This window comes from Loxodonta africana, chromosome 17 (assembly GCF_030014295.1).
Source record: "Loxodonta africana isolate mLoxAfr1 chromosome 17, mLoxAfr1.hap2, whole genome shotgun sequence".
Taxonomy (NCBI): domain Eukaryota; kingdom Metazoa; phylum Chordata; class Mammalia; order Proboscidea; family Elephantidae; genus Loxodonta; species Loxodonta africana.
The window spans coordinates 27063268-27079913 of NC_087358.1; the positions used below are offsets into that span (position 1 = coordinate 27063268).

General features: G+C 37.0%; 1 protein-coding gene across 1 annotated transcript in view; it reads right to left on the reverse strand.

Moving 5' to 3' along the window:
• NDFIP2 (Nedd4 family interacting protein 2) overlaps positions 1-16646 on the reverse strand; it is a 52098-nt gene that overhangs the window by 26334 nt on the left and 9118 nt on the right. The window lies entirely within an intron of this gene.

The following is a 16646-nucleotide window of genomic DNA, read 5'->3' on the forward strand; positions in this document are numbered from 1 at the left end:
CTTGAAATCCATTTTAAAAACTGGGGGGGGGGGGGGGGGACGAGTATGGGGAGACCTACTGGTATACAGTAATGAACCAGGATCTACGCCCTATCTACACAGAGTCTCAAAAGTTATCACCTCAGCTTTTCCTACTTACCAGTTCCCTGAAAAAATGTGAGCAATATATACCAAAACCAAACCCACTGCCACTGAGTCAATTCCGACTGATAGGGACCCTGTAAGGACAGAGTAGAACTGCCTCATCATGTTTCCAAGGCTGTAAAACTTTACAGAAGCAGACTGCCACTTCTTTCTCCTGCAGAGCAGCTGGTGGGTTCGAACCACCAACCTTTCAGTTAGCAACTGGGTGCTTTAACCACTGAACCACCAGAGCTCTTTAGGTAGTGCATAGCATTTGAAAAGTATGTCTCCAGCATAGTAACAAGAGGGATGAAAAAATACATGTATACTGAACCAGAAAAAAAGATGACAAGAGAGTTGTCTTAAAAGTATCTGAAGGTGTGTCTTTATAGGTGGACCGAGTGTTTTCGACAACAAAATTGTAAGGACTAGGATTACCTCTAGCTGGAAACCTAGCCTTTCCACATATACACTACTCTGTTTCTTTTACTTTAACTGGCATATCTCCTATAGCCTTTCATTTCATCTTAAGTTAATAATATATTAAGGTAATAACTGAAAGCTTTTGTTTTGAGAAGCCAGAGACCTCACTGAATATTTTCTAAAAGTACCAGGATGAAAATGTATGGATGTGCTTTCAAGTGTTTGAAGTGTTGTTCAGCAAGCAGCGCCCTGCACCAAAGCCTGGTAGCTTAGCCATCAGAATGGTGGTTGTGTTATATTGTGTTATATTTTTGGTTTTAATTTGGGCATACTGCAAAGCTACGGGGAAAGAACTGTAAGATTTTTGTAAAGAAAAAAATAAAGCACTTTTAAATTTGTTTAAAAGAAAAAGTACCTGAAGAGAGGATATATTTTATATAGTGCCATATTCAGGCCATCTTTAGTACCAGACGGCAGAACCAGGAATAAGAATTAGCAGTTTACAGAAGACAAATTTTAGCTCAATAAAAGAACTTTTTAATCATTAGGGCCACCCATGACACAGGTTTTCAGGCAGAGGTCGGATGATTATCTGGCAAAGTTGTTTATAACTACGGTGATCACACACCCCTCTCTCCCAGGACAGTCTCATTTTTGTTCCAGAGTCCCACCAGTTTAGCATTTTTTTCCCACACCTTTCATTCTCAAAATTTCTCCAACTTGGATGATAGATAATATGGTCAACCTACACATGATACATATAATTTTTGTCCTTAGTAGGCATCATGGATTCAATTGTGTCCCCCCAAAATATATGTCAACTTGGCTAAGCCATGATTCCCAGTATTGCGTGCTTGTCCTCCATTTTGTGATCGGATGTAATTTTCTTATCTGTTTTAAATCCTAATCTCTGCCTGTGGTTAATGAGGCAAGATTAGAACATGTTAAAGAAGATTACGGTGGGATGCAACACTCTTGCTCAGGTCACAGCCCTGATCTAATATAAGAGGAGTGTCCCTGGGATGCGGCCTGCATCACCTTTGATCTTATGAGATAAAAGGAGAGAGAAGTGGGCAGATACAGAGGGACCTCATACCACCAAAAAAGTAGCACCAGGAGCAGAGCGCATCCTTTGGACCTGGGGTTCCTGAACTGAAAGCTCCTAGACTAGGGGAAGACTGATAAAATGGACCTTCCCCCAGAACCGACAGAGAGAGAATGCCTTCCCTGAAAGCTGGCACCCTGAACTGGGACTTCCAATCTTCTAGACTGTGAGAGAATAAATTTCTCTTTGTTAAAGCCATTCACTTGTGGTATTTCTGTTACAGCAGTGCTAGATAACTAAGACAGTAGGATATCAGAGTAGATGACAAAGGTGCCTTCTAACTCTAATACACTATGACTCTACTACAAACCTGTGGTAGTCTTTATCATTCTATGATACCTTATTTAACACTTATTTAGAAGAAAACAGATTAAGGTTGCAATAAAATTAATTGGAAGAGTCAAGCTACACATCAAGTAATCCAAGAACAAAGTAAACTACCCAAAAAGAAAGTGAGCTACCTTATCTATGCTCCTAAGGATTTGGTAATAGCAGGTGCCAAGAGATCTCAGCAGGTGGCCCATGTACTCTAAGCCTATAATAGCTCAAGATAGTTTCCCACAAAACACTGTTGTTTGGCAAATGAAGCTAGATTTTCTATCTATAAAACTCAATCACAGAAGTCTGCCTCACTGAATCACAGCAGTCTATCTCACATAGATCACCAAGAAAACAGAATTGTCATAATATTAGGTTTTCATTCCAAATATTTTCCCCATTAAACCTTTACTGACTCTGGATACTTTTCTGCTAGTGGAACCAGCATATGACGAAGCAAAAATATGAACAACTGGAAAGCAAATGTATAAACTGCAAATAAATATTCACTAAAAAACTACGAATTTGCAAATTGTGCCTAAATTTTCAGCTTCTTGTTTTGAAAGTACACTGAAATTTACTGTAGTTTTATATTTCAAAATATAATACATGCATATTTCCAGCTAAGAAAAACAATTCTTGTTAGTATGACAGAATATATCAGTATTTCATATTTCATGAGCTCCACATACTCTGTCACCTGAACAAGTTGGCAAAAACAACTATTTAAAACCAAGGGTCATCAGAGATTTTTATCAAGGCATGACAAAGTTGTCTGTTAAACAAATAAGGTTTTTTATTTTATTTTAAAACTGCTATTATCTGCTCATCGCAATTGACTCAACGGCAAGCGGTTTGGTTTTTATTATCTGCTCAGGACATAGGAAGTGAAAAAAGAAGTTGTAGAAGGGTATATTCAGTGTAACTAGAGTTAAATAATAATGGAGGCATTTTTATTTATGTAAGGCTTTAGCTTTCTTTTTAAAAAACAGAAAAATGTTCAAGATCTGAAATAAGGCAAAATGCTAATATACAGTATTTCAATCCAAACTAAACTCTAGAAATCGGATACTTTCACATTACCTAAACAGCGTGCTGTAAAAACTGACCAAAAAAAAAAAAAAATGATGGGGGCATGTCAAAAGGACATAGGAGCCAGGTGGAAGAGGTTCCCATGTGCCAAACTTGGGATGGTCTGAACCTCAAACTAAATAATGATAGTTAACCAACTACGATTCATTGAATCAAGTAAGAGTTCACGAATTCATATTGCTATAAATGAATAAATACCATATTTTTACACAATCATTGGCTACCCTCCCCACTCCCCCCCCCACCCCCGTTGAGGTCTTTTCACAAGTGCCTTTATGTGGATTTTTTTTTTTTTTAACATGTTGCTGTGAAAAAAAATTAGCATGTAGCCCTGACGAAAATACTCGGTTGGGGGAAGGAGCTTGATGGCAACCAAACGTAGAAGATGCGCATTATGTGCATAAAAATACAATTAATTGAAGGAAAAGGTCTTCCTTATAGTAGAATTATAAACAATAAATGCAGAAGAAATGATGTAGTGAGGAACTCATTTGACAACCACTATAATTATAATTATTTAAGGCAAAAATGAGCATCCCTGAGTAGTGAAAACAGTTAAACACTCAGCCACTAACCAGAAGACTGGAAGTTCGAGTCCACCCAGAGGGGCCTCGGACAAAAGGCCTAGTGATATATTTCTGAAAATCAGCTACTGAAAACCCTATGGAGCATAGTTCTACTCTGCCATCCGTGGGGTCACCATGATTTGGAACCAGCTCCACGGCAATTGGTTGGTTGGTTAAGGCAAGAATAATCAATGAATTCTAAAACCTGAGGGAAAAAGTATAATGAAAAAAAATACTGGATATTACAGAGTCTCAAAGTATACCCCCCCAAGATACTTATTAATTAAAAACGGGAAAACTCTGCAATGTAGAAACAGGTAACACCTTTGCCAAGGGACAAGGGTTAATATAATCAGTAACGGGTAAAATCAGTCTCATGGTGTAGGAAGAAGGACATAATATCACTTCTGTGCTATTCCTGAACATAAAGGAAAAAACAAAAATATATAACCTGAATCTAATCATGGGGAAACATTAGGTAAACCTAAATTAAGAAAAAAAAAAAAAAATTAAGAGATACACTAAAAACTAATTCACCTGCACTTCTCCAAAACATTATGGTTGTAAAAGACCAAAAAAAAGAACTGCACCAGATTTAAAGGCTAAAGAGACATGATAACTGAGTATGATGTGTAATCATGAATTAGATTCTGACCAATTTTTTTTTCTTTTGCTAGGATGGACATAAATAGGAAAACTGGTAAAATATGTTTACAGGTTATAGTATCGTATTAGCTGACCAAAAGGTCAGTGGGTTTGAACCCACCAGCCACTCCACAAACATCCTAAAAAAGAAAAAAAAAAGTTATCTATGGTCAGTTTTTGCAATTCCTCTTCAATCCATTACCATCTGGCTTTCCGAAGAATAATGACTTTATAAATGTTAAATCCAAAAGCCTGTCTTCAGTCCTCATCCTACCTAAAATCTTTAACACATTCAACATTGTTGACTATATATATATATTTTTGTTTGTTTGTTTTTAACCAAAAGGCCAGCAATTCGAATCCACCAGGCGCTCCTTGGAAACCTTACGAGGCAGTTCTACTCTGTCCTATAGAATGGCAACGGGTTTGTGTTTTGTTTTTTTGACTATCCATTCTGTTTCCTTTGTAGCAGTACTTATTCTTCCATGCCAACTTTAGCTAAAACTGAATCCAGAGCTGTGGCTCTGCTTTTGACACATGGGCTGGACTGAAGCTAGATGCTTCAATGTTTCATTTAGTTTCATTTGCAAGAACATAGGCAACTAACTCCAGCCTGATAATTGTTGGAGTTCCTATGGTAAGCATTCACTTGTCATTTAAAAAAGCGTGACGTCTTCTTTGATTTCATTGTCTTTCAGATGATCAAGTAGTTGCTAAAGGAATGAACTGGAAAGGAACATGATCTGATGCCCTAAGATCTAAATTTAAGATACAGATCTACCACTCAGTAGCTGTACAACCTTAAATGTGTTATTAACCTTTCATTAAGTCTCCTTTTCTTTCTGTACTTCATTTATTTTCATTCTGCCAGTCAATCAGCCCAATCAGTCACTCAACCAACATGCCCAGTATGTTCCAAGTACCATGTTGGGTGTAGGAAATAAGTATAAATCCCATTCCATCAACACTCTAGAACTTCTAGCTTCTAACAAGTAGGAGCTCTAAGGCAAGAACATAGTATAGTCCAAATATGGCTTCAGCAGGGGTAAGAAAGAAAAATAAAAACATAGTCTATTATAGGTAAGCCATGGAGCCAAGGCCAGCCAGGATCGGGCCTGAAATACCAACCTTCTTTGGGGAAGTTTCATGCCTCCCTCAGCACACACAGAGAAGCTAAGAACAGAATCCTCCAGCAAAACTAACTACAATAATATCAATTACTAAGACATGCTGTTGTTAATGATTCATCCAGGAAGCATAGCAAATGCCAAGACTCCACTACAGGTAAAAGCTAAAGGGCTCATCTATCAAAGTGCTATATGCCAAGGCAAAAAAAAAACACAAAAGTTGCTTGATAAATCTAAACATAAAATCTAAAAAACTCCAGAATATCAGAAGCAAAACACACACACACATACACATATACAGAGTTAGCAACCATGTGCCTCTATACCGATTCACCCTATCATATTTTTTATTCCTACAAATAATATTTATTCTCAAGTTACAGCATTACTATGATGTCACGCTCCTCCACAAGTCAATATAAAACCACTGTTACACTGAAGTTTTCAACAAAACTTGACATGACTGGAATTTACACATACGAATTCCATTTCTAGTGCACTGATTTACACTGGGAGCAAAAATGAACAAGACAAAAATATGTTATAACTTCTGCTTTTGAAGAAACAAGAGCAAAAACACTATCCAGAGAGACGCGAAGTAGGTGGTTCTTTATGGTACTCCAGTGCTAACTGTAAGCAAACCTACCTAAACCTCTGTACACATAACCCAGCAATTTTACCAAGGAGTTCTGGATGGTGAAAAAAAAAACTGGTAAACTAAAATCTTTATTTTTTGAAAGACTGAATTTTGCTTTCAATAAAAACCTCTAGTTAGTGTAACTAAAACACTGATGAAGACATCAGAGTATTTCATTATATAGTCATGTTGTTTTCAACTAAGCTACCGCAAAGCACTGTGCAGTAATATATAACAGATAAAATAACAAAACACTACCACAAATAGTTCTGAGCCTATCTTTAATCATACATAGGGCTAAGAATAAGAAGCTTAACAGGTAAGCACACAGGCTGTGGAATCAAATTTTCCAGATTCAAATCCAGTTCCCAGCATTTAGTAACTCTGTGATCTGTTTAAGCCTCATTTTCGTCGTCTATAAAATAGAGATTCTTTTCTCACAGTGCTTTTGAGAGGATTACATAAATTAATACCTGTAAATATTCAGAATAATCCTTGACACAGTACATGCCCAATAAATGTTAGTGTAAAAACAAAACAAAGGGATTTTTACATACATCATCTATTCTAATCCCTACAACCACCCTCTGAGGTGGGTCTTCTCCATTTTACCAAAGATGGAACAAACTTTAAATAATTGAATTGCCACACGTAGTTAGAGACAGAGTAAAGATTCAAACTCAGTTTTACACTATTTGCAGGTTCTTTCTATTCCGAGATACCACCAATAAAAATTCACAGGTAATAATCTACCTCCCTCTCCCCTTAAAATGACCTTCATTAATACTTGTAATGCTGATCTGAGTACACACATGTGCTCTCCATCCCCAAAGTAACCACGCCCAAAGTAGCCCAAAGTATGTAAATCCTAATTTCTAACACCATAGAGTAATGTTGTCTGTTTTTTTTTTATTTTATATAAATGGAATCCTTCAGTATGTATATTTTTTGCCTAGCTCCTTCTGCTAAACATTTTGTTTATGAGATTCTTCCATGTTGTTGAGTGTAGCTGTAATTTGTTCTACCCCCTTCCTATATTGTATTCAAATGTATGAATATGCAGCTATTTATTTTACTGTTTTCTTTTTTTTAATTTTAGCCATACTGGTTAATACGTGTCTATTATACACCTAAAACCCAGAGCTGATTTTTGTGTATGATATGAGGTGAAGAAGAAGGGATCCAGATTAATTTTTTTCCATATGGATAGCCAAATGACCTAAGGATCATTTATGGGGGGAAAAAAAAAAACCCTCTCCTCACTGCACTACATAAATCACTGTGGTCTGTTTCTGGACTCTCTATTCTGTCCTACTGATGCACTTGTCTATCTTCGCACCAATACCATGCTAAGTACCACCCCCTTACAATAAAGTCTTACTATTTTTGTATAAAACCTGTGCTCTTCTTAATCTAAATACATGTATTCTTTTGATAATTTTTTACAAAAGCTTAGCCTAGTCTCTTGTAATCACTGCTAAATTAACAGTAACAGTATTAATAAGGTCCTTTTCTAATGATTCAGAGTCTAATTCCAAAGCAATTTCTTTAAAAAACCATAGATTTTAATAAATAGTATTCTCAAACTTATACCTTTTCATTTCTGAAAACCTAACAAGCCTATAATCACCAGGAAACCAAATAGGAAAGCTCCTACGCAGTGGCCCTCCCTAACTATCAGATGTAGCTTTCAGTAAAATGCACCACCGGTATGTTGTTTCCCCAGTGGTCTGTAATAAGATAGACTACTCCTGCTCAAAATCGTGAGCTCTTTAAATTGTATAGAGCTGAACTTTTAAAAGATTAAAGTCTAAATAAATACAAAAATCTCTTCTAAAAGCAACTAAAATTCAGCTCTGACTTGAATAAAATGTGCATTCTTTCAATTCAAAGAGAAAACGTAACATGTTGCATGAAGAATCTAAGTATACTTCCAAATAATATTAGCTGAGTAACTCGAAAAACTGTATGGAAAAACAGCATAGGATGAATAATGCTTTCAATTTTACCAAGAATGCCAATAAGACTCTTCTGAACAAGTTTTGCTAGGCTGAAACATTCTCGAGGGCTTTTTAAAAATATTTATTTTCGTGTAAAGCATTTATATAGAGTTTTCAGTATTCATTTATTATTTTTTAAAAATCCATAAGTCATTACATAGTTTAATTTATGACTTTGCTTAATTGCATCTAAGAAGAAATAGAGACTACTTATAAAGATGCACGTAACAAAGTAAATTTTATAAATTAGTAAAACAAAACAAAGCGAAAAAATAAAAGGTAAAAAAAGAGTATGGAACCAGTCATGAAGTTCTGCAATACGGTGTATGTATTAGTGTCCTACTGCTGCCATAACAAATTGCCACAAATTTAATGAATTAAGACACCCTCCATTTATTATATCTCACAGTTCTCTAGGTCAGAAAGTCAAGGCACAGTATGGCTCAGCTGATTCTCTGCATGGAAATCTCACAATGCCAAAACCACAGGGTCAGTAGGCTGCATTCCTTTCTCGACACTCTGAGGATGAATTCTCTCCCATACTCATTCAGGTTGTTGGCAGAATTCAGTTCCATACAGTTGTAGCACTGAGGTCTCTGTTTCTTTGCTGGCTCAGGTTGTTCTCAGCTTCTGGAGGCCGCCCTCATCAAAGACAACAACCATGGGTCAAGTCCATCTCCTGCTTCAAATTTCTACAGCCTCCCCTTCAGCCTCATCTCACCTCTGTTTACAGAGAAACCCACTGACGTCGAGTCAATTCCAACTCATAGCAACCCAAATGCCCCACAGGATTTCCAAGGCTGTAATCTTTATGGAAGCAGACTGCTCTATTTTTCTCCCGTGGACCGGCTGGTAGGTTCGAACCACCAACTTTTCAGTTACAAGCCAAGCACTTAACTACTGTACCGACACAGCTCCTGCTTCCAGAGAAAGTAAATTCCCCACTTTAAGGGCTCATGGATCTACACTGGGCTTATCAGCAGAATCTCGGTAATCTCCCCATCTCAAGGTCCGTAACCTGAATCACGTGTACAAAGTCCCTATTGCCATGAAACCCAACACAGTCTCAGGTACCAGGGATTAGGGCATGGACAACTTTGGGGGGGTCAGAGGTGAGGCATTATTCTGTTTACACAGTGGTTACAGAGTCTCCTATAGAGCCTCCAGAAAGGAAAAAAGCCCTGCAGAGGCCTTGATCTTTGCCTATTGAAAGGTATCAGACTTCTGGCCCACAGAATTACAAGATAATAAATTTGTTGTTTTAAACCACTAAAATCCTTGTAATTTCTTACAGTTGCAACAGAAATTTCATAATACATTTGTGGATAGATTTGAATCCAATTTTTTTTTTTTTTAATAAATCATTCATGGACTTCTGTATTTTACCCTTTATTGGTAATGAATTACTTCTAACACCTTTGTCTTGACTTTCAAGAGGTACCCTGGCCCTGAATCCATTTTCTCAACTAGTCCTATCAAAGAGAAAAAAGTGCCATGCCTTTTTTGCATAGGTTTACAGTCCCATCCCTTTATGGCTCACACAGATTTCTGAAATAATCTTTACCCTCCATTGCAACTCATAAAACGTTTTAACCAGACTATAATTGTAGCCCATTATCTCCATGTTTCAGAAGGAATAAATAACAATTTGAATGACTCTGACAAGTTGAAGCATATCAAAAAGCTGTTGGGAGGAGGTTGATTTATTCTTTGATTCAATAACTAATTTTACAGAAAAGCAACGAAGTCACAGTGCCCATAAATTTGTCAAGTTGTACAGCCCTCATACATCTTTCTACCAAATAAACAAGCTGACAGTTAAAGTTATCAAAAAGAAAGCATGTTTAAAGAAAATTCCTAGTTAGCACACTATGTTATTCAGTCCACATTCTGCCTACAACTTAAAATTTGATGTTCATATTATTGTCACTAGCCCCTGACGCATACTGATCCCACGTGTTAACACAGTAAAACTGCTCCATAGGGTTTTCTTGGCTGTAATGTTTACGGAACTTCTCTAGAACATTCTTCCGCGGAGCCACTCAGTGGGTTCAAACTGTCAACCTTTAAGTTAGCAGCCAATCACAAACCAATTGTGCAGCCCAAGTTCCCATAAAGACTCCAATTTACTAGTAAAAGGTGAAACTGTTTTTGGTAGTTTGTTAGTGAGAAATCAGAAAGTAATGAGAATGACCTGAATTTGAAAAGATAAAATTTAGATATTTAAAGGCTAATCTTTTTAATGTAAAAAAATAATTACATTCCCAGACACTGTCATTCTTTCAACAATGATGGCTAATCACAGTGACAGTGAGTTTCCTTTCAGGCTGAAAAAAACTGGTAAGAAAGGAAACTGCATTTTCAAGGAACGAACTGAGAATGGTAAATATCTCCGTAAATATAAAAGATTTTTTTTTTCCTAAGTTTTTATAAAATACCTACAGTGAAATCTGTGAGAGTTTGAACTCGATGGGACTGCCTTGTTTTTCCAGATCTTGCAAGTTTTCCGCCTTTGACAGGATGCAGTCGGACAACTTTTCTATTGCTCTTTATTAGTGGAAAATATTTGAGATTTTCTTCTCTGACAGGTTTCTGGCCTTACGCAGATTCCAGCATTCACAGGTTTTACCATGCAAGCAGTCCCTGGGCTACAAACGTCCAACTTACATACAACCCAAGTAGTTACAAACAAACCAAAAAACCAAACCCAGTGCCTTCGAGTCGATTCCGACTCATAGCAACCCTACAGGACAGAGTAGAGCTGCCCCACAGAGTTTCTAAGGAGCGCCTGGAGGATTCGAACTGCCGACCCTTTGGTTAGCAGCCATAGCACTTAACCACTACGCCACCAGCGTTTCCAGTTACGAAGAAACCCCTATTAAATCTATTATATTAAAAATTCAATGTACATACAATTGTTCATAATAACAAACAACGGGCGCTACTTTGCAACACACAACAAAACATTATTATTACTGTATTATTACGTTAAAGATGTTTTAGTGTGTCTGCAAGTGTTTCTTTAATGCTTTTTATGCACAGAAAGGTACACTATGTACTGTAAGGTAAGAAAAACACCTGACTGACATTAGATACAAACTGTACCTAACTGTTCTGACTTAACATACAAATTCGACGTAAAGGCAGACTTACGATCAAAACTTGTTTGTAATCCAGGGACTGCCTGTATTACTATTTAAAACAAAATGATGACATTGCTAAGGTTTTCAATGTATGTAAAAATAATATCTATGACAAAACATTAAGGTTGACAGGAAGTACAGAATAAAGGAACCTACATGACTGCAAGGAAACCCTGGTGACGTACTGGTTAAATGTTACAGCTGCGAACCAAAGGGTCGGCAGTTTGAATCCACCAGGTGCTCCTTGGAAACTCTATGGGGCAGTTCTGCTCTGTCCTAGCGGGTCACTATGAGTCGGAATCGACCTGACGGCACTGGGTTTGGTTTTCTTGGTTTATATGATTGCAAAGTTTCTATTTTACATGAAATGGTACAACTTAATGTTAAATATGTTGTTGTTAGTTGCTGTCAATTCCAACTCATGTAGATCCCAGGTATGCAGAGTTTAGAACTACTCCACAGGGTTTTCAAGGCTGTGACCTTTCAGAAGCAGATCACTAGGCCTGTCTTCTGAGGTGTCTCTGAGTGGGTCTGAACCACCAACCTTTCAGCTAGTGATCCAGCAATTTACCATTGGCGCCATCCAGAGACTCCTAACATTAAATAAATAAATATATATGTACGGTACTTATATAAATGTTGTGTACATATTTTTTTTTAAAGTAACTTAGAACAATCACTAAAAAAATAATACAAAGAGGAATAACTAAAAAGGCAACAGAAATATTGAAAGGGAACACTAAAAATTCTTTAAAAATAAAATGAGCCAAAAGAAAACAGCAAAGCATGGAAAGATAAACAAAAAAAGAGAGGACAAACAGAAAACAATAAAATGGAAGATGTAAATCAACCATATCAATAATTACATTAAATGCAAACATCAAAAGGCGGAGGTTATCAGTGACTAAAGAAGTAAGACCCAACTCTATGTTGCCAACAAAAGACACTCCTAAGTATTCAGATAAATTAAAAGTAAACAGAAAAAGACATGCCATGCAAAAAATAAGAAGGCTGGAATGGCTATGTTAACGTCAAATAAAATAGATTTCAAGACAAAGAGTACTACCAGAGATAAAGAGGAGCATTTCATGACAGCAGAGGCAGTTCAACATTAGGAAGACATAACAAACAGAAATGTGACACATGTAATAATAGAGCCTCAAATTCCATGAAGCAAAAAAATGAGATAATTAAAGGGACACAGACAACTCCACACTCATACCAGGAATTTTAACACCCCTCGCTCAGCCATTAACTGAGGACACATAAACAAAAATCAGTACAGATATAAAAGATCAGAACAATATTATCAACCAACTTGATCTGACATTTATAGAACACTATATCCAACAACTAAAGAATATACATCCAAGTGCATACAGTACATTCACCAAGATAGATATGCTAAATCATCATACAAGCCTCAATAAATTTAAAAGGAATGAAATCATATTGAGGGTGTTTTCTGACCACAAAAGAATTAGAAACAAAAATATGTAGGAAAATACCCCAAAATAGAAATTAAACACACTTCTAAATAATGTACAGTTCAAAGAAGAAATCATAAAAAAATAATAAAAAATTAGAAAATATTTTGAGCAGAATGACGAAGGTATAACATATCAAAATCTGTGGAACACAGCTAAAGCAGTGGCTAGAGGGAAATTTATGGCTTTAAGTGCTCATATTACAAAAACCAAAAAGTTAAAAATCAATGACCAAAAGTTCTACCATTAGCAGTTAGAGAAAAAAGGCAAAGTAAATCACAACAGAAATGGTAGACAAATAAGAGCAAAAATCAGTGAAACAGAGCACAGAAAATAGAGTAAATCAACCACACCAAAAAAAAATACAACTAACAAAATCATAGTTAGACTAACTGAGGCAAAAAAGAGAAAGCAAATCTCCAATATTAGGAATAGAGAAAGGGTACTCACTACAGATCCTACAGACATTAAAATGATAATAAGAGATTATAAACAATTTCATGCCAACAAATTTCACAACTTAAATAGAATTCTTTAAAAAATACAGCTTAACAAAACTGACCCAAAGAAAAACAAAAAGTCTCAATAGAACTAAATATTAAAGAACTTGAATTCATTATCAAACACCTTCCCCTCAAAAGAAAACTCCAGGCCCAGATTGTTTCACTGGAGAAATCCATAAACATTCAAGAATGATTCAGCTCCAATACTACACGAAGCTTTTTCAGGAAAAAAAAAAAAAAAGAGGCCAAAATAATCCTAATATGAAAACCTAAGAAAAATAATGCAAAGAGGAATAACTAAAAAGCTAACAGAAACACTGAAAAGGGACACTAAAAAAAATTGTTTTTAAATAAAATGATCCAAAAGAAAGCAGGAAAAGGTGAAAAGATTTAAAAAAAAGAGAGAGAGAGAGACAGAGAGAGGACAAATAGAAAACAAATAATAAAACAGAAGATGGAAATCAACCATATCATAGAGGGTGAGGGTAGGTTTTCTGGAGCAAACATCTACAGACACATGTGAATAACGAACAGAAATGAGTCCTGCAGGAAGGAGGGAGAGACAGGAAAAAAGAAAATACGTACAAAAGAGGCAAGAGAAGGGTGGTTTCCGGCTGTTGGAGGGGGCAGGGTAAAAGAACAAAAGTATTATATTTCAAGATATAGCCGAAGTCTGGAATGCAGTTAACAAATTGAGCAAAGGTGAATTAAACAGGGGCTCATGTTGCTCTCTAAAGATCTCAAGTGTTACTTCAAGACTCTTCTCTCGGGAAAAATCAAGCAAAAAGGCATTCTAATATAAATGAAAGCTCTACCTAGGTGCAAAGAATGAATGCTCTATATAAACTGTCACTATTGGACATTCAAAAAGCTGTATGTTCTAAGATGCCTAAAAATTAGTAAAGAGGTTAAAATTGTCACATTAGAAGATTATTTGTAGCACCATCTCAGTTACATAATAAACTCCAGCTTATTTCCATAATCCCAAAGGCCTCTGTCCAAAGAGCACAATTTCTTTACATAATATTATGGAGAAACAGCATAGACAAGCTAAATCAGAGCACATTCCTAACTTTTAAAACATTAAATTGTTCATGTTTGAACAAATCTTAAAACCAAGCAAGTGAAAACCTTGAAATTATCTGATAGTAAATCTTAGACTACTGCAGCATTTCCCAACTTGCATTTGACATGTCTTTAACAAAAATTTCACCCACACCTTAATTCCAGCTAAGCAATCATACTTCTAGGAGAAACAATAACAACATGGCATGAAAACAAAGATATAGGATGAATTACAATCACATGTGAAGTAGGTTAGCCTTAATTATAACTACCCTGTCAATAAACTTGGATTTAATAAATGTCAGCAGAATGTATTCCACAGTTATTTAAACTAAGGTCAGGCCTACATATATAAAATTATCTATAAAATTCTAGAATAATATGTTACCAATACACAGATAACAACAAAATATTAGAATATAGGTCAGATACTTCAGATATAAAGAATAAAAAGAAAATACAGTAAAACCTGTGAAGATGGAAACTGTAAGGCAAAAACTTGTCAGAGAAGGAAAACTCAAATATTTTCCACTAAAACAAGCTACAGAAAAGTGGTAAAAACCACACCCTGTCAAAGGGAGAAAACCTGCGAGACCCAGAAAAACAAGGCAGTCCCACAGAGTTCCAGTTCTCACAGGTTTCACTGTGGTTGCTGAGTAATCAATATAAAAACAGATGAGAAAAAATCAAAATAGTACTCACGACTCCACAGTTAATGAAGATACTAAGTACGGCTGCTTCACAGGTTGCTTACTGAGCAACTCCAAGGGATACCATTCATACAGAGACTAAGCAATGTACATTAAGCTGGAAGGAAATGTAAAAAACAAACAAACAAAAATACACTAGAGATCCCAAAGGCTTATTTAATTTCCCAGAAGCATCCTGCAACAGGCCCAAGCTTCAGGCCCACCTAAAGTAGACTTCTATATCGTCTAAATCAGGGATAAACAAATCAGGCCAGCAGACCAATTCCAGCCCACCACCCAGTTTTGTAAATAAAGCTTTACTGAAACACATCCACACTCATCTGTAGACTGTATGGGGTATGAATACTTTTGCATTGTGACAGAGACCAAAGCCTAAAATATTTACATCTGGCCCTTTACAAAAAAAGCTTGCCAACCCCCGGTTATTACATCACCATTACTGCTACCATCCCTACAATGAGACTGCTTTCAGGGCTGTTTTCATAAGCACATGACCAACACAGTCACACAGAGCCTTGCCTAAGGAGGACCCCACATTTGGGGCTTAATGCTCTATGGTCAACATCTTGAAATTTTTAATAATTTTTTCTTTGCATGTATGTTTTGTATGTGAGGTCCAAAGGGACAATGGAGCGTGTGCTGTGGGTTTGGAGCCTCAACTTATGAGCAGTATGCCTCCCCAGGAAAGGTTTTGAAGCCATCCACTCTCAGCTCTCTGTTCAGCCCAACCTCCCACCCTCATCCAGCAACTGCTGCGCCCTCTGTACACTGGGAAAGGGAGGTCTGTGTTTCACCACTGCCCTCCAGAGGTCTGCGCATGAGCACTGGGAGGGCTGGGGTTGGGCATCTCAGGGCATCACCAAGGTGCATTCAGCAGATAATTCAGTGGGCACTTCCTGTCCACACAATTCAGGTAAAAAGCATGTCCAAGCATGTCCCACCTTGGGGGCTCTTCCACCTGCCACAGCTCAGCAGCAGGCTTGCAGGAAGGAGGGTTTAACTCTCCTACCACTGGTTGTAGGAAATCCTGGTGGTATAGTGGTTAAGTACTATGGCTGATAACCAAGAGGCTAGCAGTTCAAATCGGCCAGGTGCTCCTTGGAAACTCTATGGGGCAGTTCTACCCTGTCCTATAGGGTCGTTATGAGTCGGAATCAACTTGACGGCAGTGGGTTTGTTTTTTTTTTATTTTACCATTGGTTGTAGTCTTGCATTTTCATTTGGCATTGGGCCTCACAAATTATGTAGCTAACCCTGACTGCTTTCATGAAACAAAAATTATAAACTGGAGTTGTAAATGAGAGTTCCATTTTTCTACCAAATTTCAGCATGTAATTTCTTTCCATGTTTTGTCCCATACCAATCTGAGTCAGCACCCTCCAGCTTGCTGCAACCACACAGCTTTCTTCCTGTTTCTTAAACCAACAAATTTCCACCGTAAGCTATTATCATCACACCTGGAATGCTCACCAACTATAAATACATCTTCACATTTCAATCAGGTCTCCCTGAGTGTCACACCTTCAGAGCAGATGGAGCTCCCTGATTATCCTGACCCTCATCTACTGAAGAATCAAACCAAATGCTGTGGTATACTGCCGCCAATGATGACCACCATCAGCCTCTTCCCGTCATGTATCCCTCCAGAGATGGAGTTTATTTTCTCTCCCTTTGAATTTATGCTGGCCCTATGACTGCTTTA